The sequence below is a fragment of the Sorex araneus genome, chromosome 1 (genome assembly GCF_027595985.1).
Source record: "Sorex araneus isolate mSorAra2 chromosome 1, mSorAra2.pri, whole genome shotgun sequence".
In the NCBI taxonomy this organism is placed as follows: domain Eukaryota; kingdom Metazoa; phylum Chordata; class Mammalia; order Eulipotyphla; family Soricidae; genus Sorex; species Sorex araneus.
The window spans coordinates 269,124,247-269,151,124 of NC_073302.1; the positions used below are offsets into that span (position 1 = coordinate 269,124,247).

Sequence of the window (26,878 nt, forward strand, 5' to 3'; positions counted from 1 at the left end):
ATCAACAACCTCATTCTTTCCATCTCTGAACCCTACTCCATCATATCCCATTTAAATGCCTTACTGTGTAGTTGGCTCATGCAAATATTTATCGTGGAAGTATTTACATAAAGATTTGCCCTATTGGGATGGAAATATAGCTCGGGGACAAGCGGTCATGCCTTGCATGTACAAAGACATAAATTTGATCACAAATACTGCACAGTTCCCTGGGACACTGCAAGGTGTAGTCCTAGAGGCCCGTAAGCACTATAGTTGGCTGTGGCAGACCCCCAGCACCAGTGGGTCTGAGCTACATAGCCAAGCTGGAACCCAGCATTGAACCATACAGTTCAGCTGACTGAGTATTCTCAGGAGTGATCCCAAAACCCAAAAAAAGGCTTGGCAGCACCCCCCAAAGCCCCCGAATATTAGCTTTGACCCACTATGTTTATGAAGGTATCTGTTTTTATTTTCTTTTTTTTTTTTGTTTTTGGACTACACTCAGCTATGTGCAGGTTTTGCTCCAGGCTCTGCATTCAGGGATCATCCAAAGCAGTGCTTAGGGGAACATACGGAGTATCATAAATGGAATATGAGTTAGCCCCGGGTGTCTAAGGCAAGAGTCTTACTCTCAATACTATCTCTCCAGCCCCTTAGGAATGTATCTTATCCATTTTTTAAGTACCTTCAGGTAAGAAACTGTACCGAGGAGATGATTAATAAATATTTATTAAATGGAATGGGCTTTGTGTATTCCTGACACCGTACTGTCTTTCCAAATGCAATCACTGGGTAAAAGGGTTAAACATTTTGCTGAATAGGAGGATAGGAATTTTAAGAGTTAAACCAACAGTGCCAACTGTTGTCTCTTACAAGTAATTATCAAAATTGCCAAATTTTATAACTCAGCTTCATAAAAGAAAAATCAAAGTGGAAGACAGGCAATAAAATCCCCATGATCACTGATTCATACGAAACCCCCAACAAGGGAGCAGAGGAAACCTCAATGCAGATAATAAAAACTCAACAGCAGTCTTTGAGTCACAGTCACAATGGTGTCTCCACACATTTTGCTATGTCACCAACACCTATCAATTCCCTGCAGTATTAATGCTATCATCTGAAAGATGAAGACTATGATGATAGATCTCCTTCTTAAATCTTCTTCATGTACAATTATACATACATACTATATCAGTGTTTGCTATTATTATATTCTATGACACATTTATCCATGATAATTTAACATGATGGTATCAATTTTCTAGTTCTAGGTAAGGTCTCAAGGGCAATAAGTAGCAGGAGGATGAAATTTTGAAAACGGAAATGATCTGGTAACATTTGCCTCATTGTCTAGTATTCCTAGTGGTATTTTGACTGCATATTACTTTAGTAAAAGGGCAGATATCCACAGGGTAGATAGTCCCAAAGATTGCTGAAAGGGAGCAAATGTAGAATAGGATCTCTGATTTCAATCAGCTGTGTTGAAAGCAAAGCTGGAACAACCCTAGTCGCACTCAGTTTGAATTGTCTGCACAACTTAATGGATTGCTGAGTTTTAACATCAATTAAGTAAGAACTGAAAAGTAGGTCCAAAAGGGTAATAAAATAATTCAGAAGGTCCTCATAAATATGTAACATTAAATATTTGCAAGGTGCCATTCAATCAAACAGATAAGATCCATGTTTCAGAGAACAGGAACTCATAAAGCATCTAAATGAATGAGAGAAAAACGTTAACTGAGGCACAAATTTAAACTGACACAGCACAGTGATCTCTCTGGGAAGGAAGACTTCCTTGTATGGAGATATGCCAGAAGATACAGAAAAAGAGGAAGAAGTAGAGTAAAACTGAAAGCAGATATTCAAGAGAGCAGCAAGATTACCCAAATGCAGGGCAAAAGGAAGAAAGGTAAATAAATGCCCATGCATGATAAGTAACGGCTGGCTAATTGACTGAAAAACCTCTCCACAAGGTTAAATGGAGATTCCCTCCGTGAAATATTATTTTTTCATTAAGTCTGTAAACTTGAAAGATTAGATGAAATAAGGGTCTAGTGCTGTTCAAGCTTTTCTAATTATTCCACTAATGGCCAGAAGGAAAATAAAATTAAGACCCTCATCCTTTGACAGATTAAACCATTTTAAATATCAAATATTAATGCACTCGAATGCTTCAAAAGAACAGAGCATGTTTAGTGATGACTGAGTAAGGGATACCAAAGGAGGGAAAGGGAATTCTTATTCATAGTAGGATTCATTCTGTGTTAACAGACACACTGAAACAGACATTCCCACTTCCTTAGATAAGTTGGTCCAGTAAATAAAATAAAATTAACCTCAAGGGTCATGGTTAGAAAAGGGGAGGGGGGGGGTAGTGTGCTTCTTAACTCTCCGATGTCATAATGGTTTCAGGATTTCTTGACATTTTACAAAACATAGCAATAATGAAATATAAAAACTTCTTGGCCCTCAACCAGGACAACTAACAAACACCACTAGGTTCCCATCTCCAAAAAGTAATGATTAAATAATGAAGACAAAGGGAGAAAATTAGTTCACAATAGACAGACATAATAGATTTAAACTTGTGCCACAGGAAAAAAAGCCCTTGGTGCAAGTTTGCATTTTGCTATTCAAGTTAACATGTTTATTTGTATTAAAAACTAGGTTGATTAAAAACTGAGGAATGAATCTAGTTACAGTAAGTTAGGTAGGTCCTCATGGCAACTGCTGATTAGGATTCAAGGAGAAAATGAGAGATCACGACATTCATTAGACTCTCCTACAAGGTGCTTTGTTGGTCAACAAACAAAGAAATTTCGCATCTATTCTTTTTTTTTTTCTTTTTGGGTCACACCCGGCGATGCACAGGGGTCACTCCTGGCTCTGCACTCAGGAATTACCCCTGGCTATGCTCAGGGGACCATATGGGATGCTGGGAATCGAACCCCGGGTCGGCTGCGTGCAAGGCAAATGCCCCACCCACTGTGCTATTGCTCCAACCCCATCGCATCTATTCTTATCATCATCAATGACATATAATATTCTACAATACATTGTATTGCTATACCTTTTTTGGCAAAACTGCAAAAAAAAAATAGTCAATGAATAACTTCTACCATCAAAACATTAAGACCCTTCGATGCGTTGTTCTTATATAAAGAGCTCACCAAAGTGCCCACTGAAAATAAGACAATTAACCAAAATATCCGTGAGAAAGGAAAAGATCAAATGGGAAAGGAATACAAATAAAAACCACCCAGAAATAAAGGCATCATTGCCCACTCTGACTACACACAATTGCCTCTACTTTCTTCCAAGGCCTATGCTGTTAATTTGGGATGTCCAATTCAGCATCTGTTCACTTGCATCATATAATTATCTGTTCTACAACATATCCACAGCAACAAGCACACCTAGTACCCAAAACTTGGTTTCATTTACCATTCTCCAAGAATGGAAATCATTGACCCTGGAGTATGACTGAAGCAGGAGGCATACAAAATGAGTAAATTTGACCTTGTAGGAAAGAGCATAGATAAAGTCCCAAAACAAACAAGCAAAGGCAACACTGGAGTTTAATAAAGAAAATCAAAGAAATATGAGAACCTAACTAAAACTACAAGGACAGCAGATCTATACAACATGAATAACAAAACTAAGTAATGTTAGATTATTACCCAACGTATTAAAGAGCTAGGTTTCTAAACTGATTATAAAGTTTAATTAGTGAGAGTACATATTAAAGACAAAGAGATGAATAGGAGAGGAGAGGTAAAGTCTCCGAGCTTAATAAATCCAAAATTTTGGCGTAGGCTTTACCCTCAAGGTAAGAGACTGTACATCCCTCCAATTTCAGTGTTGAGAGCCCCCAGCAATGTCACTGCAAAGAGTGACAAGAAGGGGGGGAAAAAAGGAAGTAATATACCTTTATTGGGATGTTTATTGGGAAGATCTATAAAATCATACTGCAGGTAATGATTTTATAGATCATGCACAGGTAATCAAGATAAGCATCATTCATGAAAAGCTGTTTTGGTAGCAAATGCATCTGACTGGATGACAACTGCACTTTGCCTGAGATCCTCCTCTCAAAAATTTATTAAGCCCAGAACGATTGTGAGAGCCTCGGACAAATGCCACTTGAGGGAGATTCTATGAAGTATCTAAGTAGTACTCCTCAAACTGTCAAGATCAGCAAGTGCAAGCATTTCTTGTCAAAATGTCAGACGAGACAGGAGAAGCCAGAGATAGGACCACAGGACACAGTATAGGGTGCTAGATAGGGTCCTGAAACAGGAAATAAAGTTGCTCATTTTTCGTTTCTTTTGTTTGTTTGTTTTTTGGGTCACACCCAGTGATGCTTAGGGCTTACTCCTGGCTCTGCACTCAGGAATCACTCCTGGTGGTGCCCAGGGGACCACATGGGATGCTGGGAATCGAACCCAGGTCGGCCGCGTGCAAAGCAAACGCCCTACACGCTGTGCTATTGCTCCAGCCCCAAAAGTTGCTCATTTTTCAACTGTAGTTAAGAGTTTGCTTAGAGGCCAACCACAATAATAAGGAATAATGAAAAATGATAGAAATTATCCCTGTTCAGAAAAAAAAAAGAAAAAACATTTTAAATCACATGCATTTGGGGAGGTAGAACTGGGGTCACATGAGCAGTACTTGGGGGAACAGGAAGTGCCAAAGAATAAACTCAAAGCCTATCACATGCAAAACATAAAGTCCAGCCTCCTGAGCAAGATGTCAGGGAGCCATGAGCTGGAAACAAAGTTCCCAAGTCTTAGTGAACACAAGCATTTTTAGAACTCATAGATCCAAGACCCTAAAGTTTTATGATCTTAATAGCTCACTGTGAAATCCCAGCCCTTTCATCCACATGCCGCAAAACAGAAACAAGAGCTGAAGTTGCACGAGAAAGAGAAACCACTGGGCAAGGATACAGGTGGGTTCATGGAAGTGTATGTAGCTGTGCTGTATGTCCACAATAACTCCCTGGGTAGAACATACCTGGTCACAACTACAGGCTAGAAAAAAATCATCTTTATTCTGAGCAGCCATGCATTCACTTCAAAATTTTATCATCATGAAAGAAGAAAAGCACAGATACTATAAGACAATCAACGTCTACCACAGCTGAGTTATATAATTTTCAGCCTACACAATTCACATAAATCATATGCTATGTAATACATGTCCTTTCAATGACTGTAATTTTTTTAAAGAGAAGGAGAAAACCCTTGAGGCATTAAATCATTATCGTACTTATATTGGGGGAATAATACCCACTTAGAGTCTAACAATATTAACATCTAATTTCACATTTTAGAACATTAAAAACTTTGAGAGTAGATCTTTATGATGTGGCCCAAAGTTGTTAACATAAGGAGATAAATTCAAAATGGAATTTAAATGCAAAACATCTGAAGAAACTTAAAAAAAGGAAAGTGCAAGAAACTTAAAGGAGAAGCCTAGAAAGACATAAGGATTAACATTGAAGAGAAACTCAAATGGGCAACATGAATGACATTTAGGTAAAAACTGCTATTTGATCACACAAAATGCTTTTTACTACTTTCCCTATTCAAAAAAATAGGAGATAATCTATTTTTTATTAGGCATATAATGTAAGACGAGCCAACAGCAAAAACAGTGATAGACTATACCTTTAAGAATTAGCTAGATGGGGGCTAGAGCAATAGCACAGCAGGTAGGACATTTGCTTTGCAGGAGGCCAACCCAGGTTCAATTCCCAGCATATGGTCCCCTGAGCACCACCAGGAGTAATTCCTGAGTGTAGAGTCAGGAATAACCCCTGTAGAGAGCCAGGGTGTGGCGGAAAGAAAGAGAGAAAGAAAGAAAGAAAGAAAGAAAGAAAGAAAGAAAGAAAGAAAGAAAGAAAGAAAGAAAGAAAGAAAGAAAGAAAGAAAGAAAGAAAGAAAGAAAGAAAGAAAGAAAGAAAGAAAGAAAGAAAGAAAGAAAGAAAGAAAGAAAGAAAGAAAGAAAGAAAGAAAGAAAGAAAGAAAGAAAGAAAGAAAGAAAGAAAGAAAGAAAGAAAGAAAGAAAGAAAGAAAGAAGGAAGGAAGGAAGGAAGGAAGGAAGGAAGGAAGGAAGGAAGGAAGGAAGGAAGGAAGGAAGGAAGGAAGGAAGGAAGGAAGGAAGGAAGGGAAGGAAGGAAGGAAGGAAGGAAGGAAGGAAGGAAGGAAGGAAGGAAGGAAGGAAGGAGAAGGAAAGAAAAGAAAAGAAAAGAAAAGAAAAGAAAAGAAAAGAAAAGAAAAGAAAAGAAAAGAAAAGAAAAGAAAAGAAAAGAAAAGAAAAGAAAAAAAAGAATTAGCTAGATCTCCAAAATAGGCCTACCCGGGGCTGGAGCAATAGCACAGTGGATAGGGCGTTTGCATTGCATGCGGCCGACCCGGGTTCGACTCCCAGTATCCCATAGGGTCCCCTGAGCACCACCAGGAGTAACTCCTGAGTGCAAAGCCAGGAGTAACCTCTGTGGGTCGCCGGGTGTGACCCTAAAACCATAAAAACAAACAAACAAAAAACAGCCTACCCTAAGAAACATGATTAGAGGAACAACCAGCCTTTATCAGACCCTTGGACACTTTTTTATTCTTTGCAGATTGTGAAGTATGGCACCAGGAGGATGAGAAACTCATATAAGGAACAGAGAGGAGGTGGGTACAGCAGTGGCGAAACAGCCAATTGTTTCCATTTAGACTGTTTCCTGACCTACACCTGGAGGCTGGAGGCTGGAAGGTCTGTTTCTGGAGAACTCATCAGCCCTAACATCAAGCCTGTAACTATTTCCTGCTATTAAGGACACAACCATTAGAAAGCTGGCTTTGGGGAGGCGGCGGAAAGACACACAGATCGGAGCCGAACTTCCAGGGAGCTGTTTGGTGAGTCAGTCAGCGATGCTACACTGCTAATGCAGAAACGCAAACAAGAAGATGTCGCTCTCAAAGGATCCTTGTCAGAACCAGAACAAATAACTGAGACATGAGATACAAGACAAGGAAAACAGAATTTTACAATGGTTGGGAAGACTGTGATGACACGATCTTTCCTCAAAAAAAAAGAAAAAAAGCAGAAGAGAAAATAAGGAGTAAGGCGGTCTGAAAAGAGGGATTTCAGCTCCAGATGGCCAACCATGGGTTTGGCACACACGGGCGCGAAGAGGAACACAGCGATAATGGAGGAGGGGATGGCATCCACTGAATAAAGGCTCTTCTGAGCCCTATGCTCTCTCCTGCACTCAGAGTCTCCGTGTTCAGGTAGCACTCTTCAGAGGAAACAACACCCTAGCTTCCCGGACACGTTCCAGTTGGAACCCGTGCCGTCTGAGTCTGTCTGGGTAACAAGAGGTATGTTTGGGCGAAGAAGAGCGAAACCCCAAAATATAACTTTAAGTTTACAGGCATAGTCAATAGAGCATGCTGCAAGACTTGCAAATAAACATCGGCCTCCATTCAGATCACAAGGCTTTTTCTTGAAGAAGGGAGAAATATGATGCCCACCATAGCCATGCCACCAGACTGCTCGACACCCTGCCTGCCCCAAGGGACCCAGCCCCGGCAGCCGAACACCCCCAGAACCCAACGACCACCATGCACAAGGTCGCTCCCCACATACTCGGGCCGAGCCTCACCACACATGCGTGAATATATTCCTGGACCTCGCATCATAAGACACTCCCTAACCATGAGAGTAAGGGAAGGGGGGGGGGGACGGGAGAGACAGTGCACAGGGCAGAGCAGGGCCAAAGGCCCAAGGAGATGAAGATGAGAGAACACGGTTCCGTGTCCAGAGGCAGTGACACTTGGGGGTGGAAGCAATTAAGAACCGCTGAAAAGTCAATCAACAAACCAGCAATAAAATTGGCAGGAAAGGAACACTAAACACACACGGTACACAACTGAGAACAGTGTTCCATTGGTGTGATGACAAAAACATTTCAAATCGGTTTAGCTACAGCTAACAATGACTACGCCCGAAAACCAAAGGAGGTAGGGGGAGAAGGTGTGTGTTGGGGTGCTGGGGAAGGGTTCGAGGGTCATAGAGGGGGAAAGCTCTCGGTGTGCGTCGCGCACACTGCGAGGTGATGGGAAGTGAGCTGGAGGAAGCCATGGACACAAGTGAGGCAGGGAAGTCGAGTTTAAAATGAAACATGAAAAACAACGGGGAGGAGAGAAAGGAAACACCGGGTAAGCGGACCAAGAAAATCTGCTTTTTTCTCAACAAGTTGTTGATCGATGTGACGGTTTGTGTGCAAACAAAGCATCCGTGAACAATCAAAACTCAAACTGAGGAAGGTTTCTGAGACGCAGGAGGACACTCGGGGTGCAGAGGTGCCCAGGGGGCAGGCATATGGCTCCATCAGCACCCAGGGGAGCTGGGCGGGCCCAAATCAAAGCCGGCCATGAACTCTCCCTCTGTCAAGCGCAGAGGAGACCCAACTCACAGGAGAGTTTCCCATGGCTGCAGACAACCTGGGCCTCCCCAAAACGAGCAGAGACCATTTCAGGGTGCTCTCCGGAGACCATTTCAGGAGGGAGGGGGAGAGACACAGAGAGAGAGAGAGAGAGAGAGAAGGAGAGGGAGGGAGGGAGGAACGGAGGGAGGGAGGGACGAGGGACGGAGGGACGGAGGGAGGGAGGGAGGGAAGGAGGAAGGAGGAAGGGAGGGAGAGGAGGAAGGGATGGAGGGAGGGACAGAGAAGGAGAGAGAGAAAAAGTGTGTGGGTGAGCTTGGAAGCTGACCTCACATGTTAGGTGAAGAAGCAGCTCTGATAGAGAAGGGATCACCAAGCAAAGGGTGCTAGGCGGGCCCACTAGGGATGGGAGAAACGGGCTGAAAATAGACTATAGACTGAACAAGATGCCTACTTAATACCTCTGTAGCAAACCACAGCACCCAAAGAGAGAGAGCGAGCAAATGGGGATGCCCTGCCACAGAGGGGGGTGGGGTGAAGGGGACAGGGTGGGGGTGGTGGGAGGGATGCTGGGACCATTGGTGGTGGAAAATGGGCACTGGTGGGGGGATGGCTACTGATCATTGTATGACTGAAATGTAAACATGAAAACCTGTAAGTTTGTAACTTTGTCTCACGGTGATTCACTAATAAAATTTTTTTTTAATTAAAAAAAAAATAAAAAGTGTGTGGGTGAAAGACGGAGAGAGAGAGGGATACAGCAGAGAGATACTGAAATTAAAACTCAAGCTCATGCACAGCATTATAACATATTACTTTATAACTATTCAGAATGACAAATTAGGAAAAAATGACACCACACGTTGCTCTGATTTAGAAAGAGAAAAAACATACACAGCTAGATATTTACACTAATACGACATTCGGAGGTGCAGGAATGCCCAGTACATATTGAAATTAAACGTTTCTGTTCGAGAAGACCATGGAACTCTAGGCTGTCCTAGACCTCTGAGCATAAGCACATCACAGGCTTTGCATCTGAGAGGCCTGGGTTCAATCCCCAGCACTGCACAATCTCCCAAGCACAAGAAGTAACCTCAGAGCACAGAGCTGAGAGCAGCCTGTGAGCATCACTAGGTGTGGCTGAAAAGCTAAAAACATTCTAGAAACATTACAGCCATATAACCTAAGATGACTTTATCTTTGTATGCACTCAATTTTCTTCCACATTAAAAAAAATAATAATAAAATGGGAGCTGGGCTAGGGAGATGCCCCCGTGGGCTGGTACATAAACTTTGCGTGCTGGAGTCCCAACTTTGAACCCTGCACCACACAGGTCCAAGTATGGGGCAGCCTGCATGCAGTCAGGAGTAGTCCCTTGGCAGTTATGGCTCCCAAACCAAAAAGCAATTAAAAATAAATTAAAAAGAAAAGGGCTGGAGTGATAGTACAGAGGGCAGGACATTTGCCTTGCACACAGCCGACCCAGGTTCAATCCCCAACATCCCATTTGGTCCCACGCACTTCCAGGAGTAATTCCTGTGCACATAACCAGGAGTAACCCCTGAGCATCACTGAATGTGATGCAAAAAGCAAAAAAGTAATAACAACAAATTAAAAGTGAAAGGGCAACTATGACAACTTCTTAGAACTGAATGTGAGGTTTAAGTATCAATTACTCCATAATGTCCTCTGTACCACACCTGGAAACGTCTACAAGGAAAGAGGCTTTGTTTGGCCTCAGAAAGGGCAGAAGGGGTTGGAAAGATATAACAACAGGCGGGGTTGCTTGCCTTGCACCCGGGGAAATCTGGGTTCGATGGTTTTCTGAGCCTGCAGGAATGATCCCTCAATGCAGTACCAGGAGGAAGCCCCGAGGACTACTGGGTGTGGCCCAAAATTCAAAAATAAAAAGAAAGGGCAAAACTGCAGCCAAGGTCTCTCTAGGATGGAAGCGCCACACGCTGGTCGCTGGTCTGTGCATGGCTGCCTACCTACTGCCCATCAAGTCGTCGTCATCATCATCATCATCATTCCTTGATCGTCAATTTTCTCGAGGGCCCATCAAGTAATTCTGAGAATTAGACTCACCAACCCAATCAATTGTGATAAGCACTCTGCTCGATTGCTCTGAAGGTTACTCTGGAAAAGGGGCCTTTCTAATAAAAGTTTCCGATTCTTCCTGGCATGCCAGAAAAGGAAAAAGTACACGAAGAACCAAGAGAAGAGCCAAGGAACCAGAGGACCAACCCTGCCCACCGGCACCCGCCCTGGCCAGAGCACATCAGACAGAACTCAGAGGGAGAATCCTTCGCCTGCCGCAAGTTGCTGGTCCAGTCCCCTTTGTTCCCTAGTTGGGAGAGCTCACGTCTGGACGCACAGAGAGAATTTAAGACAATCACCTCCGGAAAAATGCCCCTACAGGATGGTATCCTTTTCACTCATCCCCAGAATCGAGATGCTCAGGAGCAGAGCGCTCTCTCTCCTGCACACATGCCATTCACTTCTGTCTGTAAACGTCCACAACGGTCCAGCCCTGCCTTATCGGCTTTTCCTCCGCATCTCTGCAGTCCATGGTCTGATTTTCCCTCCAAAACCTTTCGTCTTCTCTGGCCACAGCCATGCTAGCAGCTGTTCACAAAACATGTGCGTATTAAACGCTACCTGGGCAGAAGAAAGTCACTGTCATCAAACAGGACATCTATTTGTATTTAGATTTGGGGCCAATGGGTATGATGAACAACTTCCAGATGTGCACCATAATCACTGAAAAATCTAAAATACAGGGGCTGAAGCAACAGGGCATTTGCCTTGCACACGGTCGACCCAAGTTCGATCAATCCGGGTTCGATTCCGAGCATCCCATATGGTCCTCTGAGCACTGCCAGGGGTGATTCCTGAGTGCAGAGCCAGGAGTAAGCCCTGTGCATTGCCAGGTGTGACCTCCCCAAAAAGAAATCTGAAATACTTAAAGATGGATTACAAAGTAAAGTACATTTATTATATAAAGCTAATTTTACGGTACGTCATATTTTATTTATAGAGGAAAACTGCATTTGCCATTTACGGCACACACCAAGACACCGTTTTCTAAACTTTATATATAGACATTCACATTCCTTGTAATAGAGCTCTCCCAGCCTTCTGCTGAGCTGTAAGAATCACGAGAGCAAGAAGGGCCATTAGTCCCTATCAATATTGCTAACTTCCAATATCGGTGCTAATACTAAATGTACAATCAGTATCCACACTAAAGCTAATATAACACCACTACTGATCATAGGAAAGCAGATTTATCAGATGCCAAGCACTGAATTCAATCATTTCCATGTATTCATTCATTTAATGCTCTCAACAACCCTAGAAAATGGGGCTGGCAATTCTATCTGTGCACAGATGAGGAAATAAATGTACACAGAAATTCAAAACTGCCCTATACCAGGTTATACAAAAGGCTCAGCAGAACTAGAGACAAGTATAAGTCATCAGAATCCACAACTATTAACCATTCAACCTAAGGCGGCTCCCGTAAGAGCCTGAGCGAAAGAGGCAGCTCACAGAACCCACTGCTGCACTTCAAATACAGCACAAATTCAGAGAGTAAAGAATGAATGGCTTCAAGCAGATTAATGAAGAATATCTTTGGCCTAGACTCTGTACTAAAACACTGCTTAAAATTCTTCCATTAATGTTGCAAGAGGAAGAAAAAAGGTGAAGGCAAAGTAGAAAACCTTTTAACTTAGCCACATTTTGTTCCCTCTGAAGAGGATTATAGATTCAAAGTCACTGAAAACCCACAGTGGCACTGGTAATTACTGAAGAATGCCATGAAAAAGTAAAGGCTTATTCATTAGTTATAGGGTGGAAAATTAATTCAGGGCATTTGGGAGGAGGGAGGTTGGGGAGCGCAAACCCAGAAGTGTTCAGAGGTTACTCAGGAGACAGTGCTCCTAACTTTTACTACGGCCCAGAGAGAGCTCACTACGGATTCTGCAGCTGGCCAAGCTCAAGAAAAGAAAGCAAAGGAGAAGACTGGCAAGGAAGGGCAGAGAAGCAGGCACTTGGTTCTCAGATGACAGAACATAAGGGAATGATTAGTTTTAAAATTCAATGTTCTCAACCAGTGCTGGTATGGATACAGGGAGAAAGGGACTCTCATTTGCTGTTGGTGGGAATGCCGACTGGTCCAGCTATTTTGGAAAATAATATGGGCATTTCCTCAAAAAACTAAAAATTGACCTCCCCTATTTCCCAGCAATACCACTTCTGGGAATATATTCCCGGTGTGCAAAAAAAAACACAGTAGAAATGACATCTGCACTTGTATGTCCATTGCAGCACTGCTCACAATAGCCAAAATCTGGAAACAACCCAAGCGCCCGAGAATAGATGACTGGTTAAAGATACTATGGTACATCTACATAATAGAATACTATGCAGCTGTTAGAAATTTGCTTATACATGGACAGACATGGAGAGTATCAGGCTCAGTGAAATGAGTCAGAAAGAAAGGGAGAGAATGGCTGTACTCATTTGTGGAATATAAAATAACACAGTATGAGATGAACACCAAAGAACAGTAGAGACAAGGGCCAAGAGGATCGTTCCACAGTCGGAAGCCTGCCTCACGAACTAGGGGAGAAGGCAGCTGGGATAGAGAAGAGACCACTAAGTCAATGATGGTTGAAGGGATCACTCGGGATGGCAGGTGTGAGGCCAAAAGTAGACAAAGGACCAAACTTGATGACCTCCTAGTATCTGTATTGCAAATCATAATGCCCAAACTTAGAGAGAGAGTAAGAAGGAAACTGTCTGCCATAGAGGCAGGGGATGGGGTGGGCTGGGGGTGACAGGAGGGATACTGGGGACACTGGCAGTGGGAAAGCTATACTGGTGGAGGGATGGGTGCTCCATCATCATATGATTCAATCTTGAAAAGTTTGTTAATTGTATCTCACGGTGAGTCAATAAAAAATAAATGAAATTAAAATAAGTCGATCAAATAAAATTCCATGTTCTCATTTTGCAGTTCAGAAAACAACTCAGGACTTACCCAAGAACTCACAAAGATTCAGCTTCCAGAGCAGGTGTCACTGCCAGGGTGATTGTCTCAGTAGTGTGGCTCCTTGATGTGCCTCTGTTAACATCTGCAGCATTCATTCAGCAGTGCACTTTCCATCTCTTCCGAGAATTGTTTGCTCCTCACTTTGCAAAATCAAAACAAAAGGACCCTGTCTAGGAGCTGCTGAAAAATGAGCTGTGAGCTTAATTTAACATTAGAAAGACCTGACACTGAAGAGAATAATAAAAATCCCATCATTGCATTTTACCTTGTACTTCACATGACAGGAATAATTCCTAAACATCAGAGTAGGGCATCTGGCATGCCCAATGAACAAAGTGGAAAATAATTCTAAGAATTAACAAATTATGGGCATGGAAATAAAAACAACAACAACAAAAACGTCAAACGTTTTGCTCAAGAGCATCCTGAGAGTTAGACAATAGTGAAGACAAGTCCCAAGACATCAATCATTGACAGCGTTACCCAACGTTTAAAAGGCATCTGAAAAATCATGTTAAGAAAAACTGCTAAAAGCAAGTTGACTTGAAGTTTCAGTAAATCAAAGTCGGTTCTTTATTCTCTCACCAAAATGTCTTGTAGTCTTAGCATCAAGTAAGCTGGAAACTTTAGACTTCCATTTCTCAAATCGATTCCACTCACTTAAATGTATAAAAAGCAAAGCCTTGGCTACAGAGCAATTTATTAAAAGGAAAAAAAAAGTGATGTTTGTTGCTGATGGGCCACAAATAACAAATCAATGCAAGGCATTTACTTTGCCATCAAAGTATCTGTGCATACTTGTAACTGTATTTTCCTGCTTCTCTATGAGATGCAACAGGAAAGCTACAAGGCTGCCCCCAAGGAGTGCGATCTCTCTATCACCGACCACATACGAAGCTCCTCTCCAGAGAACAGAAGCAACTTGGCACAATCGACACCCTTTGAAATACTTCCCGTGGGTTTCACACCAGCCTAGTTTTGCACTGGGTCTCACTTCTCTGCCTGTAGTGCTTACCACCGCCCAGTTGTGAAGCAGTTACGATGGATCCATCAAAAATGAAAAATTTTTCATTTGACAAGAAGGGTACGGGTAAACGATGGTGACAGTCAGCAGGAAAACAGCAGCATCAATTTGCCCTAAAACACAGTTGCTTCAGGCAAGAGGCGGCCACGAAGCAACAGCTATAAAGCACCAAGCCAAGGTCAGGATAAAGGAAAACATGGTAAGACCCCAAAACGCATCTGAGGCGCGGTTGGCAATTTGTTTCTTATGCCCCTGGAGTAACAGATGCATTAGAAAGATGGGCAAGAAAGGCAGAGCCAAATAGTTCAAGTGGCATCAAACATGTATGGTATCAAGTACCTCAGAATGCATTTTCCTAACCAGCGCAGATATGCTTGGAAACACAGATATCTACCTAAGGAGAAGAAGAGTTAAAAAATGGAGCCATTTCCTGGAGGAATCGGTTGGGATTGGAGATGCATGCCGAAAGTAGATAATGGACCAAACATGATGACCTCTCACTGTCTGTGCTGCAAGCCATCATGCCCAAAAGCAGAGAGAGAGAGTAGGGGGAATACTGTCTGCCATGGAGGCACGGGGAGGGTGGGCAAGGTGGGGGTATACCGGGGATATCAGTGGTGGGGAATGTGCACTGGTGGAGGGATGGGTGTTTGATCATTGTGTGACTGTAACCCAAACATGACAGCTTATAACTATCTCACGGTGATTCAATACAATTAAAATAATAATAATAAAAATGGAGCCATTTCCAACAAGAACGAATATTTCTAAAAGGACAAGGGAGGACAAGGGTAAGAGGAGGGAGGAAGGGAAGAGAGAGAATGGAGCAAAGAGGGAGCCCTACTGTGACGGGAAGTGAAAATCAAAGTCCATACACCCCTCCAGGGCAGCAAATCAACCATGCAACATGCAGGGTACCCCCCGTCTCATTGACTGTCACCGCTTTCCAAAGCATCTGTTAGGGTTTTATTTTTTCCCGCGTTGTTTGCTGGTAGCTTTTTAAGGCCGGCTTTTATTGCTCACTTGTCATTTGACTTACAGTAAAGATTAATAACACTGCATATGGTGTGAGATGAGTAAGAAATTCAACATATATGGCACGCGGTGTAAAATTAGGCGTCCTCTCCCTTGGAGATGACGTGCATCCCTTTCACAGGAAGAGTTCTCTACAGAGAGGAGAAAGGTGAAACTTACTTGCCCGGCTGTGGTTGACCAAGAGGCTGAGAAAAGACATCAGTGAAAATGAAAATGATGTTCCCTGCCTATACTGTCAAACTGGGAAAGGAAAAAAAAAAAAAGTGATTTCAAAGTTACAGTTAACTCCAACTCATCCGAAACCTACACAAATCAAAAAGCCAAGATTACCATAATTTGTTTTGGCTTTCACCGCTCATGTAAAAATATTTAGAATCCACTTCTGCTGTCTTTGGGAGAGAAGGGGGTGAACTTCTCCGTGGAAAAAGAAATCTACAAACACTGCACCCCCATCCCCCACCACTGTGGGGCCTAAGGGAGGAGGGAGGCGCGGGAAAAGGGGGAGGGGACCTAGAGTTAGAGAAATGAATGAATCATTAGGTGAACAGTCAGAACTGGGTCTGCGCATGCGGGCCAGAGAAAGCTACAGTGTCTGCAGAAACTGGGAGCTCAGAATCCTCCCAGAAAGCCGCACGGGACGCTGTGAGAAGGAGTGAGAGTGTCAGGCACCCAGAAGGGATCAGAAACAGGCTGGGGGATCCAATGAGGGAATTTTAAATATAGACATTAGTCTTTGATTTCAGGTTGTTTCTGAAACTTCAAACTTTTCTTCAGACTTCCCCCCCCCCCATATCTTCATAAAGCTTTTTGTGGTCTTTAAAGGGCAACCAGAAGGGGCTGTACCTGTGTAGGGAGAGCTGTGTCCAGTTCCAGCCGGAGGGGCAGGAGCAAGGCTGGGAGACGGGGGCTGGAGCGATAGCACAGAAGGGAGGGCGTTTGCCTTGCATGCAGCCGACCCGGGTTCCATTCCCAGCATCCCATATGGTCCCCCGAGCACTGCCAGGAGTCGTTCTTGAGTGCATGAGCCAGGAGTAACCCCTGAGCATTGCCGGGTGTGACCCAAAAAAGGAAAAAAAACAAAGGCTGGGAGACAGCTGCCCACAACTTTTAGCCCATCCCTTTGACCACAGGGACCTCTGACCTCCTCCCTGTGCTTCCCAAAGGTGCTAACTAATTTTACTGGACTTCCCACCAAAAGATGACAGCAGGGTGTGTTTTTTTTTTAACTCTGGAAAGATGGTTTTGAAACAATTTAAATGATGATGACAACAATGCCTTGTTAAATGTTTATAGATATGAAAGATAATTTCCAAGATGTGTATCAATGACTTGCCTCCATCTCCTAAGAATAACAAATTGCTTTTCTTATCACGACAGGGGAGAAAAGCTGAATCACTGGCCACAAATTACAGTTTAATGCAACATAGTTAAAGGAAAACATACTGTCTGCTTTTAAAGTTGGCATAAAAAGTCAAAAACCATTAGAGAACAATCTCCGAAAAGTTGTTTTTGTTCTACGTAGCAAGAAATGAGGAAAAAATTAACAGCAAAGTGGGACCACACAAAGCAAGAAAAAAAAATGACAAGGAAAAGGAGAAAAAAACGATAGTAAAGAGGTAAGGAATGTGCAGTGACGGCCAGGGAGATGACTCAAGTGACAGAGCACGGGATTTTCATGTCCAGGTCTGAAGTTTGATCCCCAGCATCAACTGGACCCCCTGAATACCGGAGGTATAATTCTAGGGTGCCCAAAAGCACCAATGGTTATGGCTTTCGTGGTTCCCCTGAGAACCACTGGCAAAGCAGTCCACTTGGGTCAAAATCTCCTTAAAGAGGTTCCCCGCAATGTTTTTTTTTTAAAGAGGGAATATGCACAGTGAGGAGAATCATCACATGGAGAGAGACAGGGAAGAGAAACACACACACACACACACACACACACACACACACACACACACAAATGGAGTCAATATATTTTTTAATTAAGCACTCTTTTATACTTCTCAAAACTGTTTCTTCATCTGTAAAATCAGTACAGGAAACTGCATCTCAACTTTGACATTTTTGCATAAATATTTATACAAAACTAACATTACAGTATACACCCATAGAGAACAAAGAATAAGCAGAAGGAAACAATCTTAAAATATCAAATTATCATAAATGAAGCCTGCTAGTGTGATCTCGAAACTGTAATTTCTCTTATTTACTTCCTATGAAAGTTCATCAACTTAATAGATTTTTACTTCTTGAACTTTGTTTCTACAGAGCATTAATTCAAGCTCACCAAAAGAAGCAGTATTTTCCAATATACGGGGAGGAGAGTAGACTAAATCTAAATCTTGGTCCCCGGTTTACCATGTTTGGTCAGATATTTCTCCACAAATGAAAATAAATCTTTCAAATGAGGGCCTCAAGGTATTGTACAATGAAATAATACTAGTAGTCATCATAACAACTGTCCCCATTTATTTTGCTTTTTCTGTGTACCAGGTCCCACGTTAGTCATTTCAGATCTACTCTTTCAATACATCATCATCCCTTTTGGTGGGTTTTATGAACAAGTTCATCTTACAAATGAGAAAAATGAGATCCAAATAGGTTACACCCTTCCCAAGTTCCCACGGCAAGGAGCAGGCGGGGAGATTTCAAGTCAGGCTTTGAAAAATGACACAATTTCATGAACCTTAACAATCTTTTACATATCAGAGCATATATAACTTGTGTCCCGGAAAACTTGAACATAAACATATTTGCTTTTCTACATTTCCACCTTAATCAACAATCTGGTTATTAAACATTTAGTAACTCTCAATTAGATTCATCCATTAATTTCAATGACAATTCCTAGATTAGGAGTTTTCCAGTAAGAAAGACCCTGGGTGGGGAGTTTCCTCTGTAACCGAAAATGTTCCACATGCCCTAAATACTATCAGATAATAGAAAAAGACTCTGCAACCCACCCCACTACCCCATAACCCCAAAGCCATTTTGACCATTTTCCTATTTAAGTACAGTGCGGTCTCAAAACAATTACCTTCTGGAGTAGTCTGCAGGATACACTCAACTAAATGAGGGTTAGATGACTTCATAAAGTATTATGAAATGCATGGCCATCCGTTATCTTTTGATGAGACTGTTTTTCCAACTTGTTAAATTAAGAAATTAAAGAGACCGCTTTCTCACTGAAAATTTTTTTTATGTAAACAGAGGTCTGTGCATTTTAATACCTATCCCAAAGACTTGGGGGTACTTTTTGGCACCAGCGCTGGCAACTCAGAATGAAAGTACTGACAAAGTCTTCCTCGGTTGTCTGATCTGTGGTTACCCAACTTCTAATAAACAAAGCAACTTCCGACCCCTCTTCCCGTTGCTCAACCTGGCTTGAATCATGGCAGTGCTCCTCCTCGTGACCCCCGCCTGCACTCCTGTTTCGGGGCGTTGGCTTTGATTCACTCCTACTGCAGCAAACCCGCCAGCAGACAACACTCCTTGTGTCTTGCATTTTAAATACTTGCACCAGTGAAGCTGAACGGGGTGCGTTTCTTACGCTCAAAACTTAGTATCTCATTATCTCTAAATATATCTCCTACTGGGTGATGTTTTTGGACTTTTGTTAAGTCTCTGAAGGGATGAAGCTCGGTGCACACTTTTAGATCATTTCGGAAGTGGTTAGGAGGGCATCCGGTAAATGGTTCTCTTAATCAAACACTCACTTAGGCTGCTTTTTTTGAAAGATCTAGAGTGACTGACAGCGCACACGAGGCCGAGCTCAGCATCAGAAAATAAAAATGTATTTCAGACTGAAGCTCTGTTTTACCATGGTCTTTATTTTCTAAAGGTTTACAACATGAAATCGGTATTTTCTCCCACACAGGGGGCTCTTCGAAGGTCATTTGCATGGCACTCCTTTTCAATATGCTAATAAATTTTATATGATGCATGCTCCCCTTCTTTTATTATAGTTCATAATCCCCTACAGCAAAAGGGCAGCCTTTGCATTTCTGACCTTTCTGAGTATAAAAAAAAAGAAGAAGAAAGAAAGAAAGGGAAACCCTGATTTGCCCTACAAACAAAAAGACTTCCTCTCCTGCTCTGCAGCTTGCAGCCGCTCCTTGGTCCCGGAACCAGTTCTATTGGGCAGCAGTCAGGCACCTTCCTACTGAGATTCTGCTTAAGACAACCTGGGAGGGCGGAAAAGCTCCTCCTCGCACTCCCACAGCCTGGACCACTTTCCCCAAGCCCAGCCTGATCCTGGAGATGGCAGCGTCCCAGCTGGTGTGCAACAGGGATGCTGCTGTCAGTCAGGGGAGAAATTTCCTGCTTCTAAAAACCTCTCTCACTTCGTCCTCAGCATGCACCTCCAGCTGCCTTGGAGCGCCGTGTCAGAGTATTAAAATAGCTCAGGCCCGATGACTTCACTAGTTTGCACCCACAGGCCAGTTGGCAGAACTCGCAGGCAGGCTGCTCCTTAGGGGAAGACATTTGTTTTTCCCTCCCCTCCCCTCCCTCCACTCTTCTAATATGAATATCTGGTTGCATTTTTTTGACTCTGGGATAAATCTCTTTTTCTGAGGTTTGATTCAATGCAGATGAAATGCCAGAATTCTAAAATGCTGAACTAAACAGCTAACCAATATCAAGGCACCGCCCAGCATCCCTATTAGTACCTTTTTAAGCCGGGATTTCACGGACATCACAACTGCTCCGCAGAGGAAGCTTAAGGAACCTTAAATAATCGGATCTTATTTCATTCATTTTGGGATCAAATTCCTTCTTGAAGAATACTTATGGTCGCTGAAACTCAGCCCCAAATTTTTAAGTCTTTATCTCATGTTGACTCCTTTTCCACAAATAAGCAAGCTGACAAGAAGGCATCAGAGTAAGAATTCATTATCACTGGGCAAAATTCACTCACCACTACATTAAACTAAGGATGAGTGAGGGTCCTTAAAGGTTGCTGTTGTTTTTTTTTTTTTCCATCATGGCAAGCTCTAGTGATCAGTGCTCACATGGATTTTGAAATTTTAAAAAGTGTTAGGCGTTCATGCAATGAAAAAGGTGCTCTTTTTGCATTATGTTTTAATGTCTATAACTTCCCCTTATAGAATATTTCACTTGCTTTTTTGGCAGTTACCACATGCTCATAAAAGATTACTTTAGATAAATATCCATATATATAATTATATATGGAGATATATATATTTTTTTACAAAGCAGAACCTACTTACGTTCTAGAATCATAACTCAATGCTATGTCCACTGTGCACTTTGATTCCAAAAGAGAGCATTTAGATTAACTGCTTCAGTGCCCTATGGACACAAGATTTATGCCAGAGAAAAATGCTCCCATATGATTCTATGGACATAGAGCTAATGAAATAATTTGGTTCACTGGTTTAAGAGGGATCCTCTAAGAGGGGTACAATCACTGTTCCAAAGGTGGGGAAAGCACTAAAATTCTACTCCTATCACCCTCAATTTTTCTCACTATCTGATAGTTACAAAAAGCACCTAAATGATGCTGCCATATGTATCCATGATGTTAGGAATACATGACTCACCACTAATCCAACCATGACAAAAATAGATTCAGAGAACCCTTGTGCACATAAGGGCAGTGGGTTTTTTTTTTTTCAAATGCACTGTATTATTCAATGATCTGCCTATTTTAAAAGATTTGCTGAGTATATCACACATGGCAAGTACTCTACACATTGTCCATGAGGATGAATATTTGCCTGTTAGAACTTAATCCCTCATTCTTAGATACACTGTACAGTGAAGCAGCCTTGACAACATGAAACAGCGGCTGCAGCAATGCTACCTTTATGGTACTGCAATAACTTAGGAAATTTAGTTTTTGTTACAGTTTTGTAAGGAAGTACTGGATTCCCTTCGTCATAAAAAATGGGGCCACTTTGGGCATAGTTCAGAGAAATATCAATAAATTAGAGTTTTTCTCCTGCAGAGACTAATAAACAAAGATACAGTGGAGATTCTGGATGCCCAAAGGTCGGTTATAAATGTCATTACAGTCATAATAATTCACAGAAGGAAGGGAAAAGCTAAGGAGTTTGTGATAATGATGAAACATCAAAATTCAAAATCAAAAAGTAACTTAGGTGTAGCAAAAATCTCACATGCCATGGGGCTTAAGTGATACACGGCTGATCTGGGTTTAATCTGCAGCAGCACAGATAGTGTCCCAAATTTAGTAGGAGTGACCCCTGAGAGCAGAGCCAGGAGTAGGGCTTAAGCACAGTCCAGTGTGACCCCAGAATCAAAATTAAACAAAAAATCTCATTTTACCAACAGTGTTTAAAAAGGCTGTACAATCCATTCAAATTCACACAAAAGCTATCATTTAGAGTCAACATAAGTTTTATTTATCCCATGTGTCTCCCTTTCTAATGCTAAGGTTTGGAACTTGTTCTCTGTCCCTCTTCCTGTCTTTCATATAAGAACTATGCTACTATCATCATCATCATCATCATCATCACCATTATCATCATCATCCCATTGATCATCGAATTTCTCAAGTGGTCTCAGTAACGTCTCCATCTGTTTTAGCTCTGAGATTTTAAAAGCCTTTCTTTACTCATCCTTCCCAATGGTGCCGCATTAGGGGCTCTTTCAGGGTCAGGGGAATGAGACCCATCATTGTTTCTGGTTTTGGCATATGAATACGCCATGGAGAGTTTGCCAGGCTCTCTCATGCAGGCAGGAAACTCTCTCTCAGCAGCTTGCCAGGTTCTCAGAGACAGAGAACTAGGCTATAAGATGTCGACTCTATGACTGAATAAAACACAACCAAGTGTACGCACATTCATATAATCCTTGCCTAACTCTGACTCAGATTCAAACACACAGTACTATTTTCTGACTGGCGCATACACAAAAAATACATTATATTTCTGTGTTGTCCTCACATATATACCATACTACTAACCATCTATACACACCCATACACACGTGCATGCATCTTACTGCTGCCTGATTCATATACACAACCTACATAGGTGAATCCAGCTACCATCCCCTACACACAGTTATGTGTATACATTTAGTACTTTATACCACTATGCACTGTGCGTTACATGGTCAGTTACCAACCAGCATATATGCATAGACACTAAAATATGCAATAGTAACTCATGTTTATATTCACATTATCTAATTATTAAAGTTAGAAATTCAAATGTGAAATAGACATTCACATAACTATTTTTAAATTAAAATAGTCTGCACTATCTAATAACTTATCTAGACCTTCATCTGCCTTACCAGAGTAAGGCACTCAAAGGCATAAATTAAATGATAACTAGATACATTCAGATACTCATGAAGATGTGGAAACTGACAGGGCCTTCAGCATCCATTTACACCAGAGGTTCCCAAATTTATTTGACCTACTGAGACCCCTTTTGGGGGGAAGCCATAGCTCAGGGTCTACTCTCTACTTGGTGCTCGAGACCATGAGGTACTGAGGATCGAATTAGGGCATTCCACACTGAAAAGTCTGTGTTCAGAGGCCAGAGAGCTAGAACACATCAAGGCACATGCCATCGATGCGCTGGGCTCCAGCCTGATGCCCAACACATGTGGTTCCTTGAGCATCATCGGGTGTAGCCCTGGGTGACCCCCTAGTATTTCCAGAGGTGACTCTGATGGTCCCTGGAACCACTGTGTCCGCATGCCCTCACACTGAACTGCTCGGCCTTGTTGGCCTAGCACCCCATGGGAGAGCACACCCTCACAGCAAGCATACAACAAGCATGTGCTCTAGTCTTTACAGCATCTCCCCAGCACTGGCTGAAGATACCAACACTGTTCGTTTTATACTTTCCTTCAGACTACTGGGTAAAGACATAGAGATGCACCGGAGGCAAGAGCAGAAGACAGTATCGTGTGCACATGTCTTGGGGGCAAATGCCCACCTTCTGAGTCCATAAAGAAGTGGAGCAAGTGCATGTGATGTGGAGAAAGGACCTGTGCGACAGAGACTGAGCCTCAGTTACAGAGAGGGACCTGAGCAGACAGTCTCCCTGCCACTCAAGGGCACTCACACAAAACACCCTGACTAACACTACAGAAACAGAATGAGGATTCTTACAGGAGTTAGAATTGGCAATAAGAAAGCTCTCGGGGTTTTGACAAAGGGATATGAGCAGGCAAGAGACTGCAACAGAGAAGACTCATGGTGGTAAACTGAGAGAATGATTCCAAAGTTCTAGTTCTCCACAGCTGATAAATTAGCCATGGAGAACTGGAATAAGAGGATTTGGGGAAACTTCAAACAAGTCCAACGGGAGCAGCAAGGTGCATCACTGAAATACAAACTGTATTTGTATTTCAGAGCCTACCACCTCCACATCCAGTATGGATCTAGAGATAACACTGAGAAATGAGATTATGTAGAGGAAAAAAAGATGCCTGCAGGTGAAGTGCAGGAGTCTCAGACTGTGCTATACTATTCTCCCACAATCTATGGAAACAAATGACGGATATTTTTGAATGCTTGCTTCCTTAAGATACTTTCGCTGTTGGGGCTGGAGTGATAGCACAGCAGGTAGGGCGTTTGCCTTGCATGCGGCCGACCTGGGTTCGAATCCCAGCATCCCATATGGCCCCCTGAGCACCGCCAGGAGTAATTCCTGAGTGTAGAACCAGGAATAACCCCTGTGCATCGCTGTGTGTGACCCAAAAAGAAAAAAAAAAGATACTTTCGCTGTCTTGCTCCCCTTTCTTTACTCGTAATTCCCTTTTTCATGAAAAACAGCCATTACTACCTACTCTCAATATATTACTCTGAAAGTGTCCATAGAGTCAAACTACTAGAATACTGCAATAAGATCCTTGTAGATAATAGCCGTGTTGTTTTTAATTTAGTGAAACAAAAACATCAAAAGTCATGGGAATGTTGGATACGCATACACCTGTTGGTGTCAGGCAGAAGAGTTCACCTAACATTGAAAAAAATCAAAGACAGCTGCTCACTGGGAAAGTACCCTGCCAAACCAAATAGCACCACCATGCCACACTTGGAAGACAGAACTACAATAGGTCACAAGTCAACTCTTTAAAATGGGGCAATATTCCTAAAAATGAAACAAACTTTTAAGAAAATAACCATAAATTCTTTGAAGACTATTCAGAAGACCTTATTCACAGACCAAGATAAAGATCTGCCAAGGTTCAAAATGGTGAAACCCTGGGTATACACATAAGCAACTAGGCCAAGGAAGGAGGGGACATAAATAAACTCTTTGCAAAAACTGAAGTGAGTGCCCTATCAAGGACTATAGAAAAATATCCTCAGAGATCAGTAGATTAGGTACAAATGAATAATTAGACCTGTCAAAACAGAACTGAAGAACAACCTTCCAAAGGACTCAAAAACCATTTTTTTTAAGCACCAAATAGATAAAAACTCCTGAAATAAAAATATTTCTGCAAAGCATGTATCTAACACGAAAAAAGGCGACGGGACAGGAAGAGCTGGAGAGAGAGAATCTGAATAGCTGTTTCCTTGGTCTTTACTTGGAAAACTATTAAAAACATTGCAAATGCCAACTTACCTTCAGCAACAGGTTGTAGGAAGCAAATCAAACCGTGATTAAGGGAAAAATCTAACCTAATGATTAAAGTAGATGGAGCAAAACACACAAGAACCTAACGGGTATTATCATGAAGTCAAAAACTCAAGGTAGGATTTGTAAATTGTTGGTTCCAATGGAAAATTTTAATTACAACCAGCCACGACAGAGGATGCCATTGCTAAGGGCCCCTGACCACAGAATGTTTTAAATTGAGGCCTTTCAAGTATTAGAGAAAACAACCTATTACTGTGGGACAAAATACAAACAGGAATAAATGATGTATTATTTAATACTCTCTCTAGTTGACAGAAATTGACAATGGAAGCAAACCCAAACCCAGTTTATAAACATATATATTTTCATAAGGGCCACATCTGGTAGTGCCACGCGCCCAAGGGTCACTCTCAGCTGGGCTAAAGATCTAATGCAGAGCTTCAAACATGTTAGTACTGTGCTCTACCACTTAGGGTATCTCCACAGCCCCTTAAAAATTACATTTCCTCATGGTTAAAGCAGTAGACAAATGGCAGAGAAATAGATGTATAAGCATGAGGACTTCCACAAGACAGGTGCTCAAAGTGGTCCTATTTAACATTTTTATAAATGATGTCAAAGGGAGACCTCGGGAGAGAGCAGGCAAGGGCGGATTAAGCTCTTCCAGTTACAAAACATCAAGCCACAGAGATAACCATCCTTTCAGCATCAATCTGACAAACATGGTAGAACGCTTTTAACCAACTTCCACTTAACTAACTGTCCAGATTAACCAATGGTTCCCATTGCCCTTGTAAATCATACTGACTGATATCCTGAAATGCACCAACGAGGAGGCTCCTTCCGATGGAGACCAAGCAGCCCTGTGACCTTCAGCTTAACCGTACTCACAGGAAGAGTCATTCTGAACCCAAAGCTGTCCATGCAGCTTTTCTTTACTAAAATGATACAATTGTATTCAATGATGGGATTACTTAAAATTATATATGAGTATAAAGAAGCAGTAGGGTATTTCCACCAAGAAAAACTAACCTCAAGCGCTTTGAAATTTTTCTAAGATTATCCCTAACCAAACAATTGGGTTCTGAATCATCACTAAATAAGATCAATGCATTATAACTGTATAACAGGAAAAAAATAAAATAAATCCTAAATATCTTCAAAAGTGCTTCAGTTTTCACTTCTCTTTTGAGACACAAATTAGAAATGATGGACAATCACCACGAACATGGTATTGATAGGAAATATAAATATGAATTTCAACCTTGGAGTCATACTCAAAGAAAAGTCTTGAATTTAGCGTTAAAACAAAAAAACTTGCACAAGTGATAGTTGCCTGGGTTAAAGTGCTCAAACAGTGGACCCATGTCTGATCCATGACACTATATATGATACCCTGAGCGCTGCCAAGAGTAATCAGTGAATGCAGGCTCAGGAGGAGCCCTTGAGTTTACAAAAGTGGCCCCAAAACAAATTAAAAAAGGTAAAAATTGCCCCAATTGCATATCCATATAAGTTTTATGTTTGAATGAAATATTTAAGGCTTGTATACATCATTTTAGCATTCCTCTACTTCAATACTTTGGCCAACTGACCAAGGGCTGATTATTCCTTTCCATGTCAAAAAGGACCCACTGTATCTATGAATAAGACCACTCTAAATGGGATTAGAGAAGAAAATGGTAGTTTTTAATTCTCCAAGAAGTCAACTTTGAAGGCATAGAGGGATATG

General features: G+C 42.0%; 1 protein-coding gene across 5 annotated transcripts in view; it reads right to left on the minus strand.

Annotated features, from left to right (window-relative positions):
- The window catches only part of KLF12 (KLF transcription factor 12), a 724,988-nt gene that overhangs the window by 392,777 nt on the left and 305,333 nt on the right, over nucleotides 1-26,878 (minus strand). Inside the window, exon 1 of one of the 5 annotated variants that reach the window (XM_055142781.1) lies at nucleotides 13,480-13,616. The exons of the other annotated variants lie outside the window; for them this stretch is intronic. The gene's annotated coding sequence lies outside the window, so the exon portion shown is untranslated. Of the gene's footprint in view, nucleotides 1-13,479; nucleotides 13,617-26,878 lie in introns of those variants that run through there. 5 annotated transcript variants of the gene reach the window in all.